The sequence below is a fragment of the Aegilops tauschii genome, chromosome 5, assembly GCF_002575655.3.
Source record: "Aegilops tauschii subsp. strangulata cultivar AL8/78 chromosome 5, Aet v6.0, whole genome shotgun sequence".
NCBI lineage: Eukaryota > Viridiplantae > Streptophyta > Magnoliopsida > Poales > Poaceae > Aegilops > Aegilops tauschii.
Genome location: NC_053039.3, coordinates 243,161,038 through 243,174,966, shown reverse-complemented (window position 1 = coordinate 243,174,966; position 13,929 = coordinate 243,161,038). Strand labels below are relative to the sequence as shown.

Sequence of the window (13,929 nt, the reverse complement as noted above, 5' to 3'; positions counted from 1 at the left end):
CGTTGTCCTTTTTTTCCTTGAAAACTTGCCACAAACATGTTATCCCCGACTGAGCTAAATGAGAGACCCCTCGATTTGCCCTAGGCAGGACGAAGAGCATCAGTAATGGTGTTGACATGCAACACCCTCCTTTTCAACACCTTCCCAACCAGTGCCACTATCGGCTCCCCTTGTTCCTCCTCTTGATCATCCACAACTAGCTTTGCACTCTCCCTATCCGTCAGATTCATCCTCTCCATCATCTTCTCCACACCTTCCTTCTCTTTTCCAGCCGCCGTTGAACTTGCCATCTCCGCCGACCCCCCTTAAACCCCCAACCCTTGACCCTCGCGTGTGCACCAAGGGCGGGTAGGGTCACCAGGACCCCTCTTGTTCACCCCAAGCGCAGGAACCGGAGACGGAGGAGGGAGCGGAGGCCAGAGAGGGAGCCGCGTAAAGAATCACTTGATCGCGTCCCGGGAGAAGATCACTTTTTTTTTTGAGACAGGGAGAAGATCACATGTGAGCCGCTGCTCCACTCAAACCCATAGAAAATAGATGGGGCCCGAATACACGGCCCATTGGACCATCATTGCTTATCTGTTATATCAGAGTTTCTATCTTAGTTAACTATGCGTTCTTTGTTCAAATTCAAAAATTTCAATTTTTTTGCTCGGTGTATGCAAATCTCGTGGGGCGGCAAGAAACGTGGATACCAGGCAGTGTCCAAATTTTCGCCCGGTAGCCAAAATCCTGACGAATACCCATTGCACATTCACTCGCAAAAAAAATACCTGTTATATATTTAGATATTATTTTAGAACATCACTAAGTAATGATAAAAAAGCAGGAGCTCAGGTGAGGACAGCATCAGTTAAAAACGAGCGCAGCGACGGCGAGCAGAGCCGCGGCCACGCCCAGCGAGGAGTAGCCCGGGCCGACGACCCCAGCCGCGCCATTGCTGGAGGAGCTGCCGTACTGGGCGTTGGCGCCCTGGAGATGGATGGCCAGGCACAGGCAGACGACAAGCAGCACGAGGAGAGAAAGGTGGTCCATCTTGATGATGTTGCTCTGCTTCTCAAGCTTGCTCGCTCTCGTGTCGTGCCCTTTGAGGGCCTAGGGAGGTTTATATACAGGTTTTCGACACCGTGGAGTCTTGGACAAAGCAAGAAGAAAGAGAGAAATTTGACTAGTTCTTTCAGGCTGGAGCGTCGTTTCACCCGCAAGTGGTACGGTTTCTGGCGTCGTGCTGAGCTGAACCAAGCTGGGATGTTGGTATTGCGAATCCGTCTGACAAAGGCTTGTTTCTGGCTGCATCTACGGCGACTGCGTCGGAGAGATTTCGACTATTTTTTGTGCTAGGCGGAGGAGCCCGTTGACAAGGTCACTCTTTTATTTGTGTTGGCGGGACGTGCAAGGCACCGGACAGCAAACGATGCCCAAACCAAGAGCTGGCAGACCAGAAGAACCACGGGATACAATCACAAATGTTTCTGCTACAGCCCTGTCACCTCCGTGCTTCCACTCTGCTGGCATTGGATCACTTAGAAAGAGAGCGCCAACATGACGTCAAAGTACAAATAGCCGAAAGTACTTCGCTGCCAGATTGAACGCCAGAGGAGATTCCACAATTCCTTCAAACAGTGTGTTCATAAGCAGATTTGGTGGAGTAAACAGAGGCTGAGAATTACCAAACGAACCTTTGTCGTTGCTATCTCTTCATCACTGAAATAGAGCGCTAAGCTGTTGTTTCGTCAAAAAAAAATGAAGTGATCTTCCTGTCGTTGTGGAATGGACTGGGCATCGATGAGTAGAGTTATACACCAAAAACGAATTAGCAGTTACCACACCTGCAAAGTTTCAGCATGTGTTTTTGAACTTACCACAAAGAACCTGAAATTAGATCATCATCTAGTTAGATTACCAGGCTTGAAAATTTGCAATGATATTTTGCCTATTTTCATGCTAGCATCAGTTGCGACCGGAGATTTTCATTTCCTCTGTGCATAATCAGGCTGGACGAGCTCCCCGCATCTTCAGCCAGGAACATCCCCCTCGATTATAGAACACTGGAAGTCAGAAACAACTTCCGCAAAATAGACTGTCACATAGAATAGTTGGTGCTCCCTCCACTTTTATCCGGGCTTGGGACCGGCATTGGCAGTGTTACGCACCCTCACCCACCCCATACAAACGCTTCACATATGAAGAATAAATCTAGAGAGACAAATATGGAACATGTCAACAGGGCAAACAATACAAACTGTAAATAGAGATGCAAACGACATACACAGCTCACATCAAAATGAGATTCAACAACTAATGCAGCCATCAAAAGGGGACATATAGACACTATCAGAAATGACCTATTGAGACTCTTTTTTGCACACAAATAACACAAAAGAAAAATGCAAGGCTATGAAAACAAATCCATCGACAGAACGATTAGCTATTCCTTCTCAAAAGGAAATCATACAAAAGCTACCACCAAGCAAAACTCAATCTATCCAACATAAAAGACTTAAGCGCCAATAAAAAAATAGAACATAAATAGCAAATTCTCATAAGTATTAATTGCATAAATTGCAGTTATATCAATTAGCACAACTATTTCACGCAGATGAGGTCAGCATACACAAATTAACACCTTGCATCATGACTGTACAACATCACACTAGAAATTCAGACATGCACCAAATCTGAGACCCTGTCAAAACAAGTATCTAATATAATTAAGACAGCCATACTCACAACAACAATGGATAAAAAGTTGATATGAACATATAATTGATATGTTTAGTTGTTGAATTGATAGCTAAGTTGAATGCATCAAAAAAAAGAAACAGAATGCAGGAACTTGCATTTCAGATGTGTGCTAATGAACCTACAATATAGGCACTAAAATTGTTTTGGACAAAATCATTTTTCACAAGTACCACAAACAAAGGGAACATAAAATCGAAGAACACATAATCACAACAAAGCTTATAAATGTAAAAAAATCAGTTAGTACCTTCAACTGTCCTAGAAAAACAAGCCTAATAACCAAAATGTGGACAGACCTCAATATGATATGGGATACAGATAGCTTCACATAATTCTAAGATGTCTTAAGTTAATTATGATCTAGCATAGATAATTGATCTGCAGCGCAGAGACTCTCATGAGCAACAACCAAATAGAAAACTAATAGCTCAGCAACCTTAAATACATGAAAGTGTACCCCAGAAGTAAATTTAAGAAAATATCTGAAGTATTAGCATCCAAGTCATACCCAAGAAAACAAAGCAAAACATATCCGTTTGTATCATTCCAGTATTCTTAAATGAGAAGGCCTTGTTTGAGGGGTCATTTTGCACACAATAGCGCACAACATGTCAGCTTAACACAAATTAACAACATATCCCAACCAAGAAAGATAACTAATTCAGGAAACAAAAATAGGAGATATTGTAAGGCATAAGCACTCCCAACTTTTACTATTAAATGAACAATCAACTATTCCTATTCGAAATCATCAATTATATGGAAAGAAACTGAACAATCAACTATTCATATTCGAAATCATCAATTATATAGACAGATACTGCCACAATTGTAATTGTAAGGGACAAAACTCAACGAGGGCATGTACTGCAACACTCTGACGGGTCATTATGCACACACTGAACACGAGAGAACTGTATACCAGATGATAACACAAATCCACATTAACAAATCAAAGCCATGTAAGGTGCTACTGATTCAAGAGACGGCGCAAAGATTTTGAATGGACACAGACACTCATATTTATATAGAAAGATAAACCATTCACTTCAAAACAAATCATACACACCATCAAAAAAACATATCATACACATCGATTACAAATAGGAACCGTAACATCTTTTAAGAGGCAAGATTCAATCAGTCAAATACAATAAGTAGTTATGCATATTATAATGCACTACAGAAAATACATAACATATAAATAGCAAAGATAAATGCTAGAAATCTAAAAATAAGTGCACTGAAGCTAACAAATACAACCCCCAAGACCCAGACCACAACCAAATTCACCTTTTCAAGCTTGCAATTGTTACGGTTACATCAAAAGGCACAACTAATATCAGGTACTTGACTGTCTGGTAAACCCAATGAACATTCTTCAAATAGTTGTTACTTTCAATAAATCAAAATGCAGCCAAAGATTTGAAAAGAGGCTGATAACTAACCCAGACAAAAGGTCAACATGCAAAATTAACACCTTAATAATGAGAGTATACCACAAGCACACTACAAATTCAGCCATGCACCAAATTTGGGACAATGTGCAGAGCCAAAATAATGCACGGTGCACCATCTAAGATAAAATAGCCACATTCAAAACAACGCTATAACAATGGGAAAAAAAATAGTCCTTCCGTTTCTTTTTGAGAATATCAACACCTACAATATCAAATACAATATGAAAATATATTCTATGATGAATCTTAGTGATATTGTTTTTGTATTGTGAATGTTGGTGTTTTCTTTTCTATATACTTTTCTGTATTGTTAAAGTTTGACTTAAAAAGAGATAGAAGGAGTACCAAATTAACTTGACGATGGTATGATATGAACTTTTGAGTCAATGTATGGCCTAGTTTGTACGATGAGAAAAGATGTCTGGAAGAAAGTTAAATATATGAACTCACATTCCGGAAAGCATGGTACTACTGAACCTACGAGAGCTACTTATTTGCAAAACTATAGGCATGAAATGACCTAGAAGATTTCTTAACTTAATTACACCTCATGAATAGGATAATTATGATGAGCAACACAAAGTACAGCCAGGCAATTTAAGTACAGAAAGAAATTAAGGAATGCTTACAGTTTTACAACCCTAAACCCCTTTCAAGGTCAGTCACACCTTAACTGTTGTTTGAATTCATGGTGTAACTTACCTTTAGATGTTATCTCAATTCATGGCGTAACTAGATACATACATATTGTTTAAAGAAAAAAGTATGAAACAAAGCTGCGGAGTAGCAAATAACAGTCCCCAAAAGGTCAACACGCCTTCTGCTACCAGTTTCTTAACCAAAAAGGAAAAAAAATTGAACTACATGCGCACGCCTGCTATGACAAATGTGTAACTAGATACATTCCCTCAAAAAAAAAAAATGTGTAACTAGATACATTATGCTGTGTAAACAAACAAGTATGGAACAGAGAATTCTAACGCTATGGCATAAACAGTGCCAAAAAGGTCAAAATGTCTTCTGCTACCAACCTTTAGCCAAAAAGTGAAAACGAACAACGGAAGTAAATAATTAGACTCTACATGCACACCAGCAACATAGTAAAATCATATCCTAAGGTACAAAGCAGAAAAGGCAATGAGATGATTCTGATTCATCTATTCTTTAATCTATTTTTGTATGAAATATTTATAGATGGAGACAGAAAATATTCCGATATTAGCTATCGAGCCAAGTTCTGAATTAAAGTTGAGACCAAAGTTTCACACAATTCGAGTAAGGTGATTAAGAAATATGTTATCCATATAAACCTGGAGTCACACAAAGATAAAACAAACAGAACTAGCAAAACCCAAAGTGAGAACGCACAGTTAGAATAACATCTAGGAGATGAAGTGACCCCGTAGATACATACAATACAATTTCACAAAACAATCGAGGTAAAAACTTTTAAGGGGCCTCCAACTATACTATATTACGTCATGGTATAAGAATAAAGTCAAAAGCATAAAGTATTAATTACAAAACCTGCTCTTAAATTTAGTTAAATTAACTCAAACCACATGTACTACTAGTAACATAAATTTTTAACAACACAACAGTAAAGATTGAAACAAACAACATGTATTATATTGTCATTCAAAATGCAACGGATGAGGAAAGAAAAACACACTGTCTGAAAACAAATCTGGTAGAAATCAATTTGACATTCACATATAAGTATGGTAATAAAACCACGACGAGTAATTTGGAACGGAGGGAGTAGATCACAAGTAGAATCAGCAAAAGATTGTTAAGGGTACACAAGTTATTTATTAAACATTATAAATTAACAACATACAAGATGGTCAGTGAAGTGCGCAGAACTACATAGAGATCAAGACTAAACAACCTCTTTCTCAAAATAAATCTTTATGTCAGCTATACAGTGTCAATTAGATGTGCAAACATGAAATAAACAGCAGTACAAACTAGCTTGCCCACCTAATTCTCGACAAAGAAACTTGCAAGGTATTACCTGGCGATTAATAAATGTATTTGAGTTTGTTAAGGATATAGACACATCACATCAAAAGATTCTAATATATCTTAAAGCGGTGCAACATGGATAGGGAACAGAGTTCAAATTCAGACTAGAACAAAACAACAAGAGGGTTAGGGGCATACCAAGACTGACCAAACATTTATTATTAGCAAAAAACTGAAAATGCAGTACAAACAATAAATACCGATAGGCCAGAGAATTCAATTTAGACATATGTATAGCATAAGGATAGCGTGAACTTTCTAATAGGAGAACGGGCTTAAAAGGAAACTAAGAACTCATCCGAAAGAATCAAGTTTTTTTGAGTTTGAATTAAAATTAAAAGCTCCAACTTATATACAGCTGATCACCAAGGTTGTGAAATTAATATCCCTATGATGTATTTTCCAGGTGACTTCTATCTAACTAAATAATAAAGCGTAGAATATAGCAACACCTACTTGGCTCATGTGAACAGTAGCAGGATAAATAATTTCAACAGATAGCATAATTATATGTCAAGCAAAAGAAAATTAGCAAGAAACAAGTTAAACAGCATAACATTATTGACATTATTCGGAAAGAGCGTCAAAACTAGATCATGCAGACAATTTAAGAGTAGTTACGCACAACAAATAAATCATATTTTCGGTTAAGACTGCTCTAGTTAGTCAAGAGGATAATGCTCAGTTAGTTGCTTTACTAATAAGAACTAGTAAACAAACAGAAGCCCACGTCCAAGGACGCAAAAAGAACATTAGGTCATATACAACTCATGTAACAACTGCACTGTTCAGGCCTAAGAGATAAATACAGCACAACGAATCAGGGACAAGTAGTTACTCAAATAATCTCACAGCATAATAAAATGTTCTAATTTTGAAAACAAGGCACCTGAAAATTACCGTACATGTCATGCTTATGCTTATCATCTGACAAAATAAGGAGGGAAGGAAAGCTAAATCACATGCAAGTAGATCTTCTTCTAAGCTTGAAAGTTGCAGTATGTGCCATGCTTATAATCTCAACCAAGGGGGAAGCTAAATCAGAACTTAAAACTGTTGCATGTTAATCAAATTCTAAAAACAGAACTAGAATCTTAATTCGCTGACAATATGGAAACTACAAGAGTGAAAATAAATTGTAAACAACATATGCATAGAGCTCCGATTAGACCAACGCCACTTATCACATAATATTGCCTTTGAATACTTGCTCAAAACTGAAACCATTTAGAAAGAAAAACTGTTACAGATCATATAAGGTGTTCCATGAACAGAGTAAGATCTTAATTGACACTAACTAGGTTGGGAACTCAAGAGTAAAAGCAGACTGTAAATAATGCAAACATAGGACTCTATTATGGACTAACATACTTATCTCACAGTATTACCCTCACACTAACATGAGATTAACTTGAAGCTTAATACCAAACTACGTAAAATAGCAACATAATATGATACTCATGAATGATATATGTGAAATCGAAATTAAATACAAGCACCCCATGTGATAATTAAAATGAATCTTGTGCACAAGGACAGCACAACAAGCACCATATTTCACAGTTAAACTGATCAAACGGATGAACAGACAACATAACAAAGGATAATGAACGAAATTCAAAATGTTAGGTCAAAAGTCATCATTATTAACTTGAGATGATGAGAACTACAAAAACAGGATGTTCACAATAATCTCAGCTGAATTTGCATGAATGAACAATGAATAAAAATGTAACTTATGCAGGAAAAAAGAACATCAAGCTATGAAATTCAGTTGCTATTTGGTTACAGCTTTTATACACCAAAACAAAAAAGACGAAGGGCTAAATTATGGCATCCATATATCATTCAACAATTACATCAGTTACAGTACGCAACATCAGAACAGATGCATAATTGACAATTGTGTACAACATAAATTGCATTAGAACATACTAATCATAAAAACATGGCTACAAATTACAATAAGAATACTAATTATCAAGCGAAGACTAATCCAACACCAGGCAGAGCATGAAACCGGCTGAAGCCCAAACGAATATCCATGTAGAAAATCAAACGCACAAACTAGTGATCAGAAGGATTGGTAGAATCCCACACAGTAACCAGCATCTGAATAGACCTTGACATACCACTCGAGATAAACACAGCAGCAGTAAACTAATTTTGCAGACACAATCCAAGAGTTTCTTCACTCTACTTGAAAGAACCTTCAAACAGATCGCTTCAAAGGCAAAACTTCCATGTTCATTTGAGGTACTTCTCAAGAAAATTACATCTAGAATGCAAACACAACAAGCACCTCCGATTTTCCTAGCAATCTTGAAATGAAACCAACCAAAAGTTGAATCACCTCCGCCATGAGCATGTCCACACAGTTCAAGAAAGGCATATCCCAGCTCTACCTTCATAACATGGTAATATAGCACAATCCTTTTCATATATAATCTGACATGTATAGGCGGCTAGGAGAAAGCAAATATATCCAGATTTCTTATTGAGTCTGACTAAGTATGAAGGAACGGGATCAAAAGCAAAAGAACTGCAGAATTTTGACTGTTTGAACTGTCTCCAACCCTCTGTTTTTCGCCTCAAAAATATGAACCACTTTGTACGCAGAACATTACTGAATCACCTTGAATTGAACAGAACAATCAAAACTGAAACCACAACCTTCAATCTCTCATTCAGATCATGTCAAACATCTCCAAGGAACCAACTAAACCGACGAGACGAATCCGCGATAACGAACAGAAATTAAACCAAACGAACCGCTCCACGTATCTATACCAAGTTACCAACGGAACTCGTTATTCCCGCCAAATATAATCTCCATTACCCATCACAACCTTAAATCAAATCAGCAATCATGACCATGATAATGATAAATGATAAGGCACGGCTCTAAATCACATCGCAATCAGAGCATGATGGATCCCTAGATCAGATCAGAAGTCAAAGCAGAATAGATTAGCCGCGACCCTAAATCAAAGCAGCAAAGGTTCAGAACACGGTACCGATATCAACGGAACAGACGGGGTGAAACCACCGGGACTAAGACCTCGACATCGACGGAAAGAGCACCACGACGACCGAGACAGAACGCTCGCCTGGAATACAATCGGACGAAGAACAGCGAAAGGAACCGATTACGAATACCGTACCTGTGACTTACCCGTCGCCGAGAGGTGGAAGAGAAGAGAGGAGAAGAAAAGTCAATCAAATCCTCCGATGCGGGAAACCATGGGGGGCTCGTGTGGTATTTATATAGGGGGCGTGGAGCTGGTGGCGGCGATGGGTTTCCGGGAAGGAGTCGGTGTGCGCGGTGGTGGCTCGACTTTTTCCAGTCGTGGTCGGAGACGAACCGACGTCTGAGGGCCACGCGGGTTTGGTGGCAAGGGGAGCGCTGGGTCTCGGTCGGCGGTGGGCGGGGCGGTTGCTGGGTTGCTGCCTTCGTTTTTTTTTTTTTTTTACAATTTGCTGCTTTCGTTAGCTTATCCCTTGCGTGGGAGGACTGTGTTCTTATCCGTTGACGACGGATACGTCAAACACGTGGTGGGGTGGGAATTAAACTAAGTCTTAGCATCACCTTTTAATGAGAACGAAAATAATTTAAGAATATAATAGTAACGAGTTTTCTTATCATTAGTGAACAAGGTGGCTATATCATTTAATTTAGTAAGATGTGCCACAACAGTTTCAGATTCATAACCATAAAAAGGATCAGATTCAACCAAAGTAATTATCTCCGGATCAACAGAGAAATCATAATCCTTATCAGTAACACAGATAGGTGAAGTAGCAAAAGCAGGGTCATATTTCATTCTAGCATTCAAAGATTTTTGCTTCAGCTTAGCTAATAATTTCTTAAGTTCATATCTATCATTGCAAGCAAGAAAGTCTCTAGCAGTTTCTTCATCCATAACATAACCCTCAGGCACAACAGGAATTCATATCTAGGGGGAGAATCTTTATCATCACTTTCATCAATATTATCAGTTCCAATAATTTCATTCTCTCTAGCCCTAACAAGTTGTTCATCAAGAAATTCACCTAGTGGCACAGTATTATCAAGCATAGAAGTAGTTTCATCATAAGTATCATGCATAGCAGAAGTGGCATCATCAATAACAAGCGACATATCAGAATTAATAGCAGAAGCAGGTTTAGGTGTCGCAAGTTTACTCAAAACAGAAGGAGAATCAAGTGCAGAGCTAGATGGCAGTTCCTTACCTCCCCTCGTAGTTGAGGGATAAATTTTGGTTTTCTCGTCTTTCAAGTTCCTCATAGTGACCAGCAGATATAAATCCCAACTGACTCAAAGAATAGAGCTATGCTCCCCGGCAACGGCGCCAAAAAATAGTCTTGATAACCCACATGTATAGGGGATCGCAATAGTTTTCGAGGGTAGAGTATTCAACCCAAATTTATTGATTCGACACAAGGGGAGCCAAAGAATATTCTTAAGTATTTGCAGCTGAGTTGTCAATTCAACCACACCTGGATAACTTAATATCTGCAGCAAAGTATTTAGTAGCAAAGTAGTATGGTAGTAACGGTAACAGTGGCAAAAGTAACGATAGCAATATTGTAGTGATTGTAACAGTGGCAACGGTAAAGTAACTAAGCAGAGATCAATATGTGAAAAGATCGTAGGCATTGGATCGGTGATGGATAATTATGCCGGATGCGATTATTCATGCAACAGTTATAACATAGGGTGACACAGAACTAGCTCGAGTTCATCAATGTAATGTAGGCATGTATTCCGAATATAGTCATACGTGCTTATGGAAAAGAACTTGCATAACATCTTTTGTCCTACCCTCCCGTGGCAGCGGGGTCCTATTGAAAACTAAGGGATATTAAGGCCTCCTCTTAATAGAGTACCGGACCAAAGCATTAACACATAGTGAATACATGAACTCCTCAAACTATGGTCATCACCGGGAGTGGTCCCGATTATTGTCACTTCGGGGTTGCCTGATTATAACACATAGTAGGTGACTAATGGCTTGCAAGATAGGATCAAGAACTCACATATATTCATGAAAACATAATAGGTTCAGATCTGAATTCATGGCACTCGGGCCCTAGTGACAAGCATTAAGCATAGCAAAGTCATAGCAACATCATTCTCAGAACATAGTGGATACTAGGGTTCAAACCCTAACAAAACTAACTCGATTACATGATAAATCTCATCCAACCCATCACCGTCCAGCAAGCCTACGATGGAATTACTCACGCACGGCGGTGAGCATCATGAAATTGGTGATGGAGGATGGTTGATGATGACGACGGCGACGAATTCCCCTCTCCGGAGCCCCGAACGGACTCCAGATCAGCCCTCCCAAGAGAGATTATGGCTTGGCGGCGGCTCCGTATCGGAAAACGCGATGAATCCTTCTCCCTGATTTTTTTCTCCCCGAACGTGAATATATAGAGTTGGAGTTAAGGTCGGTGGAGCTCTAGGGGGCCCACGAGGCAGGGGGCGCGCCCAGGGGTAGGCGCGCCACCACCCTCGTGGACAGGGTGTGGGCCCCCTGGCCTTGATTCTTTCGCCAGTATTTTTTTATTTCCAAAAATAATCTCCGTGAAGTTTCAGGTCATTCCGAGAACTTTTGTTTCTACACAAAAATAACACCATGGCAATTCTGTTGAAAACATCGTCAGTCCGGGTTAGTTCCATTCAAATCATGCAAGTTAGAGTTCAAAACAAGGGCAAAAGTGTTTGAAAAAGTATACGACGGAGACGTATCAACTCCCCCAAGCTTAAACATTTGCTTGTCCTCAAGCAATTCAGTTGATAAACTGAAAGTGATAAAGAAAAACTTTTACAAACTCTGTTTGCTCTTGTTGTTGTAAATATGTAAAGCCAGCATTCAAGTTTTCAGCAAAAATTATGACTAACCATATTTACAATAACACTTAGGTCTCATGTTTACTCATATCAATGGCATAATCAACTAGCGAGCAATAATAATAAATCTCGGATGACAACACTTTCTCAAAATGATCATAATATGATATAACAAGATGGTATCTCGCTAGCCCTTTCTGAGACCGCAAAATATAAATGCAGAGCACCTTTAAAGATCAAGGACTGACTAAACATTGTAATTCATGGTAAAAGAAATCCAGTCATACTCAATATAAATTAATAGTAATGGATGCAAATGACAGCAGTGCTCTTCAACTGGTGCTTTTAATAAGAGGATGATGACTCAACATAAAAGTAAATAGAAAGGCCCTTGGCAGAGGGAAGCATGGATTTGTAGAGGTGCCAGAGCTCGATTTTGAAATAGAGATAAATAATATTTTGAGCGGCATACTTTCATTGTCAACATAACAACCGAGAGATCTCGATATCTTCCATGCTACACACATTATAGCGGTTCCCAAACAGAATGGTAAAGTTTATACTCCCCCTCCACCAAAAAACATCAGTCCATGGCTTGTCCGAAACAACGGGTGCCTCCAACTAACAACAATCCTGGGGGAGTTTTGTTTGCAATTATTTTGATTTGATTTGCTTAGAGCATGGGACTGGGCATCCCGGTGACCAGCCATTTTCTCATGAGTGAGGAGCGGAGTCCACCCCTCTTGAGAATAACCCACCTAACATGGAAGATACAGACAGCCCTAGTTGATACATGAGCTATTCGAGCATACAAAACAGAATTTCATTTGAAGGTTTAGAGTTTGGCACATACAAATTTACTTGGAACGGCAGGTAGATACCACATATAGGAAGGTATGGTGGACTCATATGGAATAACTTTGGGGTTTATGGAAGTGGATGCACAAGCAGTATTCCCGCTTAGTACAAGTGAAGGTTAGAAAAAGACTGGGAAGCGACCAACTAAAGAGCGACAATAGTCATGAACATGCATTAAAATTAATAAACATTGAGTGCAAGCATGAGTAGGATATAATCCACCATGAACATAAATATCGTGGAGGCTATGTTGATTTTGTTTCAACTACATGCGTGAACATGTGCCAAGTCAAGCCGCTCGAATCGTTCAAAGGAGGGTACCACCCTACTATACCACATCACAACCATTTTAACAGCATGTTGGCACGCAAGGTAAACCATTATAAACTCCTAGCTAATTAAGCATGGCATAAGCAACTATAATCTCTAGTTGTCATTGCAAATATGTTTATTCATAATAGGCAAAATCAGGAACGATGAACTAATCATATTTACAAAAGCAAGAGAAGTCGAGTTCATACCAGCTTTTCTCATCTCTATCAGTCCATCATATATCGTCATAATTGCCTTTCACTCGCACGACCGAACGATGATAATAATAATAGTGCACGTGCTTTGGACTAAGCTGGAATCTGCAAGCATTCAATAAACAGGAGAAGACAAGGCAATATGGGCTCTTGGTTAAATCAACAGTAATGCATATAAGAGCCGCTTCAACATTTTAATAATGGTCTTCTCCTATCGACCCCCGAAGAAAAGAAAGAAAATAAAACTATTTACACGGAAAAGCTCCCAACAAGCAAAAGAAGAACAAGAAATCTTTTTGGGTTTTCTTTTAATTACTACTACTACAAGCATGGAAAGTAAACTAGCTAAAAGCTACAACTAATTTTTTTTGGTTTTTCTTAAGGTTTTTCAAACACACAAGAAGAAAGCATAAAAAGGAAAATAAACTAGCATGGATAATACAATGAA

General features: G+C 39.0%; 1 long non-coding RNA gene across 1 annotated transcript; it reads right to left on the bottom strand.

Annotated features, from left to right (window-relative positions):
• Nucleotides 1-4,486: 4,486 nt before the first annotated feature.
• On the bottom strand, nt 4,487-10,676 carry LOC141023370 (uncharacterized). The gene is made up of 2 exons (XR_012184577.1): nt 7,585-10,676; nt 4,487-7,515 (listed from the first exon to the last, which is right to left on the bottom strand). It is a non-coding gene; the product is annotated as an uncharacterized lncRNA (long non-coding RNA).
• Between the last annotated feature and the right edge of the window lie 3,253 nt (nt 10,677-13,929).